This window comes from Podarcis tiliguerta (assembly GCF_965153285.1).
Source record: "Podarcis tiliguerta genome assembly, chromosome: 3".
NCBI lineage: Eukaryota > Metazoa > Chordata > Lepidosauria > Squamata > Lacertidae > Podarcis > Podarcis tiliguerta.
Window position 1 is genome coordinate 58,104,094 of NC_139536.1, and position 13,004 is coordinate 58,117,097.

The 13,004-nt window shown below is 42.9% G+C and overlaps 1 protein-coding gene across 4 annotated transcripts in view; it reads left to right on the top strand.

Annotated features, from left to right (window-relative positions):
• Positions 1–13,004, top strand: part of HIVEP2 (HIVEP zinc finger 2) — a 137,457-nt gene that overhangs the window by 48,688 nt on the left and 75,765 nt on the right. For 2 of the 4 annotated variants that reach the window (XM_083434723.1, XM_083434722.1), the window contains exon 2: positions 5,234–5,447. The exons of 1 other annotated variant lie outside the window; for it this stretch is intronic. The gene's annotated coding sequence lies outside the window, so the exon portion shown is untranslated. Of the gene's footprint in view, positions 1–5,233; positions 5,448–8,738; positions 8,892–13,004 lie in introns of those variants that run through there. One more of the 4 variants, XM_083434725.1, reaches the window with a different exon arrangement.

The window sequence follows — 13,004 nt, forward strand, 5'->3', positions numbered from 1 at the left end:
GCTGTTGTAGCTTGTGATTTGTTTATTTTTGTTTTAGCTTCCCATCTACCATGAACTTGGAGAAAGCAAGCTGAAAAATGCTGGGGTTGTGGGGGAGAGGTATGTCTGGCGTTAAGCTACAGCAAGACTGAATGAAGGAAAAGATGAGGGAAAGGAGTTATGAGTTGAGAAGCAAACAGGATGTAGAAATGCTAATATACCATTTTTAAAGCTGAACATCGAGGAACGGTGGGGACCCAGAATAAAGGGACATTCAACTATGGGTTCAAGGTCAGTGAGGTGATGTTAGCAAGGCAGGGCGTCTCAAGAGAGCCAGCCAAACGGCTTTGTATTGGGAAATGGGATTAAAGGAGATCACTTAGTATTCTGTGTAGGCTGAGTGGCAGGAGGGAATCCCCATATATTACGTTATCTGATGGCAAATATATTATTTCTTCTATCCCAGGAGGAGAACTGAAATCAAAGCTCCATGTAGATCAGGTGAATTGTAATAGAGTAAAATTATTACATTGGATCAGCTGAGATCAAGCCACCTCAAGCAGGAGAAATCAGTTTTGTGGTTTCAGCTGAGTGTTCAAAATGTATCTATGCATAATTCTTGAGCTTTGTGAAAACACTCTACATGTACCAAATAAATAGCTATCTATACTCGGATGTAGTAATACTCGGATGTAGTGGGTCAGAATGCCTGGGGTTCTGCATTTTGGAATTTTAATGTGTTAGGTTGAATAAATTACACAAGATAGTTTTCAGAAAAAATATAGAGCATATTTTGATGCACTTCTGTTATGGTAATATATTTAGCTGGAATGTGTCTTTCATATGGGCTGTCTTTTTTCTTAGACTAGGTATAGTGTGTGCCGTGTGTCTCTTATATGAGAACATAAGAAGAGCGTGCTGGATCAGACCATGTGCTGTTGCATGTGCCAGATACATGATGGGCGACCCCAAAAGGAGCTTTGGGAAGAGGCAGCATGAACAGTAGAGAGGGAAGAATGCTTAATCCCTTCCTCACTTCCTGCTTATCTTTTTGAAATAGATCCAAACTGCTTTCTCTCCTCTTACAAGGTTCTCTTTAAGGTTTATCCTCACATTTGGAGTTCCACTGGGGTTGATGGTGAAGGCGTAACCTGGGGAAGGGTTTAGATAAATGGCAGATGGAAGAAGAGATAAATGTGCCCTCCCTCTTGGTGCGCCTCCATTTTGCACCACCCCTTCCCAATTACGTTGAAGCTGTAGGTAATAATACATATGAAAGGAAGGGGCTAGGACCCTGAAACTTCTTTCTCTGGAAGTTACACATGCATTTGCATGCTAATACTCAGTTTGCGCCTTGTACTTCTTATGTTTTACCTGGCTGACATGGTATACCTTGGGGTTGGAAACTAGTAAATATAATGTCTCAACGCACCAGGCTTACGTACCTATGCCATCCCGCTCCACTGAAGTTGAAGGTAGACCACAGCCATGTGTGGCAGTGCGCTAGCAACCCATGAGAGGAATAGGTGTGTGTGTGTGTGTGTGTGTGTGTGTGTGTGTCAAAACACCTGGGAGGCCACAATAAAGGATCAGGGGGTTGTGCTTGACTTGGAGGGTGGTGAGATGCTTTCTGTATATATAGTCATAGACTTTCAAGGACAAACAAAGAATTAGTTACCCACTAGACACATCAGGATCTATGAGAACTATTCCTATAATTCAGATCAGATTCCTTTTTCTTTTCTATTTTTTACAATGAAGGAAGTATTTTCCACTATTGTTATGGGGCAGGTTGCTGTGTAACGCCTCCCCCCTCCAAGCCCCCCAACACAGCACATGTTAATTTGTATTACTCACTTACTTCCCTAAGTATCAGTTTTCAAGAGGTTCCTGAAATGTGGCGGTGAAGCCATTTCTCTGGGCTCTCAAGTGCCTCCTCTTTCGGTTTGTGTCTCTATCATTACGGCAAACTTTTCCACTTTGGGGCTTAGGGCACCTTGGCTTTTAAAGTGGAAATGTCAAGCACCTTCTGGTACTGGAAACATGAAACGTGTGACTGCCTGCGGAGCAGCAAACGCTAAAGTCTCAACCTGTGGGAGTTGAGAGATGCCTGGCAAGCTTTGCCCTGCCAGCATGAGCCTTTGTAGTGGCTGGAAGGAGATGGGATAAAGTCGCTGCCAGTGCTGCTCCCTGCATATTATTACTTGCCTGCTGATACGCCCACTCATGGGGCTCCAAGTCCTCAGGCTTCCTGTTGTTGAAAGCTTCCTGCTTGTAAGCAGAGCGCAGAGCAGTTGTGAAACAGTGACATCAAATACGGTCCCGCTCCTCTTCCAAAAATAAATGTCCCCCTCTGGCTTTTCTTACTCTCTGCTCCCTTTGTTCCCCTGGGTGCCATTCTTCAGGAAAGCACAAAATGCTTCCCGCCTCTCCTGCTCCTATGTGGAGTTTACTACTTTTAATTTTAGAATTCTCTGCTTCTTAGGTGGTGGGTCATAGCTCAGTGCAAAACATGTGCAGCATGCTGAATGTCCCTGGTTCATTGTCGTCTCCAGGATCTCCAGTAACAAGAAAAGGCAAGACCTTTGGAGAGATGGCACTAGTATGAATAGATGGCCCTAGGATAAACAGAGCAAGGGCCAGCTCCTTATTGATCCCAAAGAGGACTGGATCGTGATCTGCAAGCTGGGGGCTTTTCATGGCACTGTAGAGAACTCAGATGTTTGGATACTTCCCCAGGGGCAGAACCTCCTACAACTTATTCAGGGCCTTGGTGGCCAGAGCTCGCAGCCTCACAGAAGCCCCAAAGGTTACAAAATAAGGTGAGGGCTGTTTAGTCAGTTAGCCAGCTCCTGTGGCTTCAAGCCTGTGCAGCCTATGCAGCCTAGATAAGGCTTCAGCTGGCTCTTGCTCCCAGCAGAGACAACGTTGCTTGTTAATTGCCATAGCAGGACCCCTTGGTGCTGTCCAAGGTCTTGTATACTCTCTGCCAAAACTTGAGTACAAAATGGCCTCAAGTCCTATTCCATCACAGTCAATGTTAGAGACAGGATGGCACCAAGACACACACACATGCAGAGAGAGAGAGAGAGAGAGAGACAGAAAGAGAGAGAGCACTCTGTATCCCTTCCTTTGTGGACATGTTGTGCCCATCATATCTCAAGGAAGCTAGTTAGTCTTCTAATATAGCTTTTATTTCTACCAGTTTTTCCTCTATCTGGGAGTGGCAGGTCTTTGGAACTCTGGAACTCAAAACTATTAGCTTTTCTGTTTCTGAGGAAGAGTGGAAAAGCAGAATTGGCCAATGTTGATACTTAATAAATATTTAGCTGCTTCTGCATCTCTCTTCTCTGGCTTATGGCATTCCAGATTCATTTTCTCTGTAGGGGTGCTATTTCAGAATTAAGTGAAAATGGGAGGTTCAAAGTTCAGCTCAGTCTAAGAGCTAACTTTCAAGGTTGAACACTGAGAACTCAGTCACTCTGTACAACGTAGCTGTGATTATTTTCTACCCTTTTAAAAAAAACCCCTCACATAGGAATTGAATTTAGGCTTGGGCGACTAATCAGTCAAATTGTTTTCATAGTTATATTAATGAAAGGGAAAGCAATGACGTGATAGAGAAAATGAACTTTTGCTTGACTGTGGTGTCCTAGTAATGTTTTTCCATTCCTGCAGTTGGGGCTAGTCTCTTTCTAGGTGCAAAACTCTTAATTCAGGTGAAGGTATTGGAAGGGCAAGAGAGATGCAGGGCTGCCTTGGCATATGACAGCTGGGCAAGAAAGGAGCTAGGGGACAGGGGACTGTGAAAAGCTCAATGGGGATGTCCTTGAGAGAAGGTTCCTAGCTTTATTTTAGGAGCATGGTGAGCTCTATGAAGGGTCCCAGACAGGGTGACTTTTGCAGCTCCAAAATACTATGCCTTCTTAGATGCCACCAGTAGGACAGTGTTTTGGACATAGTGTCCATTTCCACTTTTATCTCTTTTGCAGTCTGAAGCATTGCTATACTCTTCAATACTGCTGTTTTGTTCCTATGTAGAATTATGCAGATTTATGTGACAAAGTCGCTAAGATTGCTTTAGGCAGGTGACAGGCATGCTTCAAACTATTCTGTAGGAGCAACCGTAGGTATGTAGCAACCCCACCATTCGAGTGATGGTTGAACTGAGCTTGACTGGCAGATGACTGAGGGAGCTGCTGATGTCATGCCTATGCTGGTTGAGCTATGGCTTTCCCTGGGCATAGGGAATCCCCTGCCAGCTGGCTCAGCCAATTTTGACTCTGTTTTGTGCTTGATAACCTAGTGAATATAAAGGAAAACAATTCCACTGAGTTACGGAATTTCCTTCCTGAGCGGGGCTTCTATTTTACAAAAGAGAACAAATTAGTAATTCTCAATGGGAATCGCAACCCAACTATATCCTGCTCAGACTATTCTGCTGCGGTTGTGTCCAATTTTCAGGCAGATGAGAGAAAAGGTTGGCAAAAACTGCTGTTGCTGCTGCCTCTAGTTACTTTCTACATTAGGAATCTTGGCTCGAAAATGCAGAAGAGGCTAATGGCAGAGACTGGAGCTAGGTGACCCAGGGCTGTTGTTGCGCTGGCAGAGTGCATTGCAAGTTGTGGTGGCTTTCCCCACCACTGTCTGTTGGGTAGCAGGATTTCTATCTAGGGAAGCTTGACAAAAAATGGTATAAGGAGCCTTGCCGAAGAGTAGATTACAGCATGGATCATCTTCCTTCCATGGTCTTTAGGCATCAAATTCAATCCTGTTTTTGGTCAGCTGGGAATTTTCCAACCTTGGACATCCTTGCTTGTATGATAGAAGCTACATAAGAGACTGGGGGGTGGGGGAGTTAGAATAGGAAAAATATAAAGCTGTAGAAAAGGATAACCAAATCTAAATGTTATGGATTATTTCATTTAAAAAATATATTTCAGAACTGAATATTATTCTCCTTTAAAGACATCTGATTAGAGTTCCTTAGCTCCTCTCATGTATTTCAAGATCCTCATAGGTGGGAGGAGGAAAATGTTCACTCTCCTTGCTGGCGAGAGATTTTTTTGTGATAATATTGTAGGGTTGACTTCACTCTTGAAAGAACACATAAAGGTTCCCAGTTTCTTGATGACGTATTGTGTACGTTTTGAACCCCTCTAATATTTTTATGTTAAACTTTGTTTTGGTGGGCCTCCCCCCCTCCCCTACCGTGCTCTAAAATTTGATTGGTTTTATCTCCCATGTTCTGTAGGAAATGAATTGCTGCTTTCTTGGATGCTGGTGACAATTACAGGGGGCAACAGAGGTGAGATGCTGATAGGAGACTGGAGGAGAGAATAAGCATCAGACTTCTCCTGGGAACTTGCTTGGGATAAATCAGCTAGAAGCCACCAATGAATATTTCTAAAGAGGGCTGTTAAACTAGGGCAAGCAGAACTGCCGGCGTTTACACACAGGAGAGAAACGTGAGTGCTTAGCGAAATCTCGGTGCTAAAAATAATTTGCACTTTTATTTATAACAATGTTATCATCGTCGAGGAAAGTTAGGCAGAATAGTGCAAGGCAGGGCAAAAAAGATCCCCCCCCACTGCTTATTGCAGTGCAGGGATAAAGACACACATCTTTTCACTGTTCAAAATAACAGTGACTTCCATTCTGCTATAAGTGAGGGTTAGGAGTTGCTGTTGGCTGCTTCATAAAGCCATATACTTTTCATTACATAGAAGAATTCAAATAAGGCTACTCTGATTAAGAATCAGCTATATGACTTTATTCCTATGGATTTTGGTGCCAAGTACACTCTAAAATTCTTTTAAGTCTTGCATTTTTTTAAAAAAGCATGGCTTCATATTGAATATGGCTTCATATTGAGAAGCAGAACATGAATGATTGTAGCCATCTTTAAACAATAGAATGAGAGAATTGTTGACTTGGGACCCTGAGGATCATCTAGTCCAACCGCCTGAAATGGAGGAATATGCAGCTGTGCCATGTGGGGTTCAAATGCCTGGCACTATCAGCTCCATGCTCTAACAAAAAACATGGGTTTGTGGGTATAATGTTCCAGCTGCTGTAACTCACATTTTGAAACACTTTTTAGTTTATAATTTTTGTTGGTTTACCATATACAAAAAAAGTAAGTTTCAATGTATGGCAACACTAGTTATCTTCATGAGTTTCAGTCAAGAGTTTGATATTCCCTAATTAATCTTCTATGGCTACAATATTGTAACACTTACCTGGGAGTAGAGTCTACTGGACTAAAACAAGTTTGCGTCTTCATAGGTTTGCATTATTAATGACACAATATAGGAATACGGTATTTTACCACACAATTCTCTACATGTCTACCTACAGAATACCATATTTTTTGCCCTATAGGGTGCACCGGCCCATAGGGCACACCTAGTTTTTGGGGGGGGCGGGAATAAAGAAAAAAATGTTTATTTCCCCCCCCCAGGAGCTTCCCCCGACCCCAGCCCCCAGAACAGGCTGCTATCTGCAAGCCTTGGGAGCCCAGTGGGAACTCCCGCGGTCTCCCTAGGCTTGCAGATATCTGCCCGAAGCCTGGGGCATGCTGCTCAGTGCGCCCCAGGCTTCGAGATGCAGGATGTTATCTGCAAGCCTGGGGAGACTCCACTGCGCTCCCCGTGTTTCGGGCTGCAGGCTGCTGTCCGCAAGCCTTGGGAGCCCAGCGCGACTTCCTGCCGGGCTCCCAAGGCTTGCGGATAGCTTCCTGAAGCTTGGAGAGCGAGAGGGGTCAGTGCGCACCGACCCCTCTCGCTCTCCAGGCTTCAGCGAAAGCCTGCATTCGCCCCATAGGACGCACACACATTTCCCCTTCTTTTTGGAGGGGAAAAAGTGTGTCCCATAGGGCGAAAAATACGGTAGGTTCTGTTTGAGTTCATTGAGACTTAGTCCCAGGTAAGTGGGTATATGATTACAACCTTGGTGGCTTTTTGGAAAAAGTTCCATCAACATTGCGCATGTAAAAAAGAAAAGAAAACATTTTCCTATAAAATTATCAGGGTGCCTAGGAATTAATGTATTTTTAGTTGAAGGAAAATCTTGTCCATTATTGGGATGTACCCGTGTTTAAATATACTATCCTTGAAGTGAAAAATGTCGCTCATTTTTCCACTATTGAGAAATCCGAAGTTCCGTTCGGGTGACTAATAATTTCATACCATCTGATATGATTTACAGAATTTCTTCTACTTTGTTAAGGCGATTTATAAAACTGTTAAGCTGGTTTCAAGGGAGAGAATAGCCTGTAATTTTTCTAATAGGATCCAGTATCTGAGCCCATTCCTTTTAACATGCCACTTTTGGGCAACATGTTCATTGCTCCCATGGGTCTTATCCTATGACAAAGTTAAGGGCACAGTCCAATGTTCTGCTTGTTTATAATAATTGAATCAGGAATGGATCCTGCCTCCCATTGTCCTATGAGCCCTATTTGAAAGAAATGCCATTTTCCTTTTAAGGAGGTTTTTTGTATCATGAGATTCAGTACCACTGAAAAGCTATCACTGGGTGAACTCCAACAAAGCTTGAACAGGTCTCTGCTGCTGTAAAAGGCCTTCTCCTTCATTTCCTCTCCCTGCACCCTTAAAATCTGCTCCAGAGGACTGGGGACCCTCTGGAACAAATTTTGAATGCATACCGGTGGGGGGGGGCAGGGGGGGGGGAGAAAAAATCCATGTGTAAGTGGATTTCTGTTCTGCAAGCCACCATTGGATCTCACCCGCTATGTCAGAAAGCCAGTCCCCAGTGTTCTGGTCTACAGTCGAGTGCAACTAAGAGTCGTAAGCCAAGGTGGACTTAGGCAGATGACAGAGCAAGCTGGGTTCTTCATGACTAGGGTCACCAGTGTCAGGGAATAGGTTTAGCTCCCAACCCTAGTAGCAACCCTAAATTGTTTCCTTTACTTTCTCTGGTATAAATGTGGGACTGGTTAAGTTTAGTCCTGTGGGGGAAGTACAAAACTGCAGTGGGGTTGGAGGACTGGCATGTTATGAGCTGCAATCCTGAACTGTCCAGGTTTCTCTGAGGTGCAGTGTATATGTTTGTGCACAAAACATGCAGAGCTGCAATTCACCCCCAAGAGTCTCTGGGAAGACTTGTGATTCAGAACCTTCATTTCACCCAACACCGTTGCAGATCCTTCAATCTGGGACTACATTTTTGCTGTCAAATTTCTTTAAAGGAGGCTACTTTTGTTGTAAAGCGATTTAGGGAACCGAAACCCATTTTTTTGTGATGTTGCTTTTATACAAGTGTTAAGCCAGGCTGCTCTGCAGGGGCCAAGGGGAGGAGGATAGAAAGCATGTTTAGAAATGTATAGACAAATGTTAAGCTGTGCACGGCATAATGTGTGGTGTTTTTTTTTTTTAGTAAACGAAAACCAGCATTGTAAAGATACATCTTATAGGTAGAATTTTGTAGTCTGCATCTCTCCCTTTATACTTTGTCCTTATACTGCAGTGTCAAAAAATGCAGAAACAGCTTGTAATTGCAGTTGTTTATTTAAACCAGCCACTTGTGGTTCTGTCCACTGAAGATGCTTAAACTCCAGCCTTTCACAGCCACCTAAGAGCAGCAAATTGACTTTGGGTCTCTTGTAAGAATATCTAAATGTAGGCTGTTGAATAATCCCTTTGGGGGCCCTGTAACTATTTTTATGCCTGGATATGCGTCATCAGTGGGTATTTTCTCTGGTGACTAGCTTACATCAGTAGGTCTCCTACCATACATTCTATAACTGAGTGACTTATGATTGATGGGAGTCACTGCTGCTGTTTAGCTTTTATCTGTGACCTCGAATAATGGACAACCGGAATTTCCAGGCTGTTCGGTTCTTTGGAGTGACTGGAGAGATGAGGCGATTGCATTGCTGATAAATGCAGGTAGCACCGGGGATGGCATTCACTGGGAAATCGGGAAGGGGGAGAAAGGGAGGTGTTCCTAGTCTGAACGGCAGTAAATCCTATCTCTGTTGTTCAGTTTTCACTGGGAAAGGTATGTTTCCCGAAGCTACGGAAGAAACTGCAGTTGGATTTCAGGACGTGATGTGTTGGCTGCATTGTTTCCTAGTGATCTATGTACCGGAGTGTAGCAGGAGCAATGTGTATGGTTCAGTTAGCTGATCTTTTATCCGAGGAATGCTTGCTTTTCCCCTGCAGCTCTGCTGAGAGTGATGCTGTGGAATGCAAAGCAGCAGAGGAGGGAAGTGTTTGTGTGCTCTTTCAGCTTGTTGTTGTGTTTCTGCGTCTGCTTTTTTAAAAAAAATATATAGGAATACGGAATGGTGAGCATTTGATGCAGGGCGTGCAGTCCAGATGTTCTCCAGGTGAAATCATAACACGCAGCAAGCAAGGCTGTTCTTAAATTGATAGGTTACACCTGCCTCCGTGACCTGCTGAGCTTTTGGTAGCAATTAATTTCCTGCTCTCTTTTAAGTTATTTCTGGTAGGGAAATGAATAGCGATTATAAAAGGCATATTAGTAAATGACCCCTTCTGTTCCTTTTCCTCCCCCCTTGCCACCTCCCCCCCCTTCCCTCTATGACATGTGTAAATGAGACTGCGGTAGGCTTGTGAGATTTTTTCTTCTTCTCCATCTCTGTTGAAGCACACTCTGTGAGGACAGCTGAGTGCTGGAGCCAGCTTGAGGCACTTTCGCCTTCCTTTCTCCCTCATGTTTACTCCGTTTGACACAAACGCGATGGCAGCGGATGCCACGTTCAACTCTCGGTGACCTCTGACCTCAGGACTGTCAAGCTCTTTCGCTGGCATTCAGGCTGTCAAGAAAATGACAATAAGGTGCATGAAATACTGAGTGGGTGAGGTGCTCTGTGTGGATCTGAAAACAATTAAGCAGCTAACTCTGCCTCCGCATGGAGGAGAATATTCTTCATTTGTTTGTGAAGCTGTATAATTGGAGTGTCACAGTAATGGGCTTTTCCTTGTTCCTTGATACCTCTCTCATTAAGAGTGGGATTCCTCATAGCCCTGCATTGTATCTTGCAGGGGTCGTTGCAAAACAGGCAACAACAACAAACCAGTCTTATACTTCTTTTCTTTTTATTATTTCTGTGGTATTAAGGATGCAACCCTTCCATCTATTACGTCTGCAATAAGATCAGAGGTGCTAGAGGTTCTTTAATCATATGAAGAAATTCCTTCTCAAGCCCATAGATCTATATCCATAAATGTTATTTTACCCTGTAGCTATTATACCAACAACTCCCTTCTTGTCATCCATTCATATACAGTATCTGCTATTAGACTAGGACAGAATACAGATACAATGTTGACACTTCGATAGCTTTGCTCTGAGACTATCAGGCAAAGCTCATGCTGGATTTAAGTATCCCAAGTTATATCCAAATATAAGGCTGTAATTTATAACGCTTGGTTTTGAGTAACCCAAATAACATCCCAAGTATAATTCTGAAATGGTACAATTCCAGATTCACTTTTCCCATTCATTTATCATTAGCAAACTTTTGAGCTTAAGTTAAAACTGTTTGATTATGCAGTCCTATAACATGTCTACTCAGGAGTAGTGACCCCAGGTAAGTGCAAACAAGCTGAAGCCTTAGAAAATGCAAATAAGTACCGTGGTTTGACTGTGCCAGGTATATATTTATGTATTGCTTTTTTATTTCAAGAACCTTTGATGACTAATGCCAAGCTGGTTATATAATTCACAGTAAAAGGTTAAACTCGAAATCTTGATGGGACTGTGAGTCATTTGCTGGGAAAACCAATCACTGAACTCTTCTGGGATTCTGTGTTTAGGAAATGTAATGTTTATGTGTGCGCTTCTGTGTATTATGGGTCCCTTAGCAGGTGGTGTCAAAGGCTCATCTAGAAATAGGATGTGGGTATTACTGTTGATTTTCTATCAGAGTTTATGTGGAGAATTCAGTGGACAGGCTTGTTCATAGTCAGCTGCATTTAGGATTTAACAGAATTGTCCTGGGACCGGATTGATTGGTGTTCCTGGTCTGTGTTCGTCTTTTCCTGCTATATGTGTTGTTTTGACCTGAAAACCAAATATAAAACAGCCAATAATTACCTTGTTTTGGGAGACCCAGGTAAGCAAAGAGTGTGTGTGTGTGTGTGTGTGTGTGTGTGTGTGTATCAAGCCCACGATGGGCTGCCTCAAGTGACTTGTGGGCTGAATTTGGCTAGGTGGGGCACATGTTGTGCAGACCTCTTATACTGTAGATCGATTTGAGAGCAGTACTAAGTGGGTGAGTGGAATGACTTTGCAAGGAGATGATTTGGTAAGGAAAGCATTGCTAGTGGTGGACAGAACTGGTTCCTTCCACTATACTGGCTGCAGCATTCCAAGAATCCCTGGACTTGTTTTAGAATTAATATCTGGTAAAAATCAGACAATAGGAGTTGCTGTGGGGCTTAATTCCATTCCTGGCTGCTGTACTTCAAAGGTAAATGTTTTCAGAACCTTTTCAGACCCCCTTGGCTGTGAGTCCTGGAAGACATGCTCCCTGCCTTGCTTGCCTTTTCCACCTGGCCTGGGAGGGCAGGGCCCTGACTGACTCCAGCTACAACAGCTGAGGCTGCTGTACAAACTGTTGGGCTGGGGTATTGTTTAGTGTGTTTTTGTTGTTGTTGTTATTGATATCAATCTTTTGTATCTTTATTTTCGTCCTATTTATCATTTAGATGCACATTTTTAAATTGGACGGTGTACCTTTTGATGTTTTATTTATTGTTTATGACTACTTTGGGTTATGTTTGTAATTGTGTATTTTTTTCGTGTTGTAAGCTGCCTTGAGCATGGTTTGAACTATGGAAAGTCAGCTTACAAATAAAATGATATATCATGTTTCTATGTCCTATCAGTGGCCTGATGCAAAAGAGAACTGGGCTTCTGCCCCTTTCATAAATATGTACGTTTATTTATTTTAAACTATATATTACACCTGTTTGTCAGAAGAAATTCAAGGCAGCTAAGTGTCCAAAACAGAAGTTATAAAATCTAAAGCAATCCACAATTCAACCAAGTCCTAAATCAAAGTATCAGTATAACCCTTTTGTGACAATAACCCTTCTGTAAATAACTATCAAAGGTGCAGAACCCTGCCCACTTTTCCACTTTAGCCACCCTTTCATTTTCTAAATATCAGTTCTGAGCTTGGATTAACACAAATCCTATGTTGTATGGTATCATGCTGTCCACTCTCGGGGAAACTCTTGATGAGGCATCATCGTGAATCATGCCGAAAGTGAACAGTTTAATGCCACCTATGCTGTCATACATGGTACCCAAATGGAACTGCTTCTTGGCTTTGGATGTGAATTCTTGACTTGCCAAATATGTATGAAATGTATGTACATGGTTGGAGAAAACTGAGAAAGTGAGTACTGTTCCCTTCCACATTGGCAAATGATGCAATTAATTATGAAGTCCTGTCTGTACTGAGCAGATTTTTCCACACTCCAAATGTTTCTTTTCTTAACTAGTCAGCAGGCTGTCCAGTTAAGGGGACCCATTTTCCAGAATGAGAGTGAGCTGCCTTTTATTTTACCATTATATCTCTTAATTCCCCCATAACATGTGCTGTTTATGCAGTGTTTCAAGTGACTATGCCGAATAATTATAAAATTGGTCAGGGTTCAGCAGATAGATAGATGTTGTTGTTTAGGCATTTAGTCATATCCGACTCTTCGTGACCCCATGGACCAGAGCACGCCAGGCACTCCTGTCTTCCACTGCCTCCTGCAGTTTGGTCAAACTCATGTTTGTAGCTTCGAGAACACTGTCCAACCATCTCGTCCTCTGTCGTCCCCTTCTCCTTGTGCCCTCCATCTTTCCCAACATCAGGGTCTTTTCCAGGGAGTCTTCTCTTCTCATGAGGTGGCCAAAGTATTGGAGCCTCAGCTTCATGATAGATAGATGATAGATAGATAGATAGATAGATAGATAGATAGATGATAGATAGATAGATGATAGATAGATAGATGATAGATATAAACAATGCAATG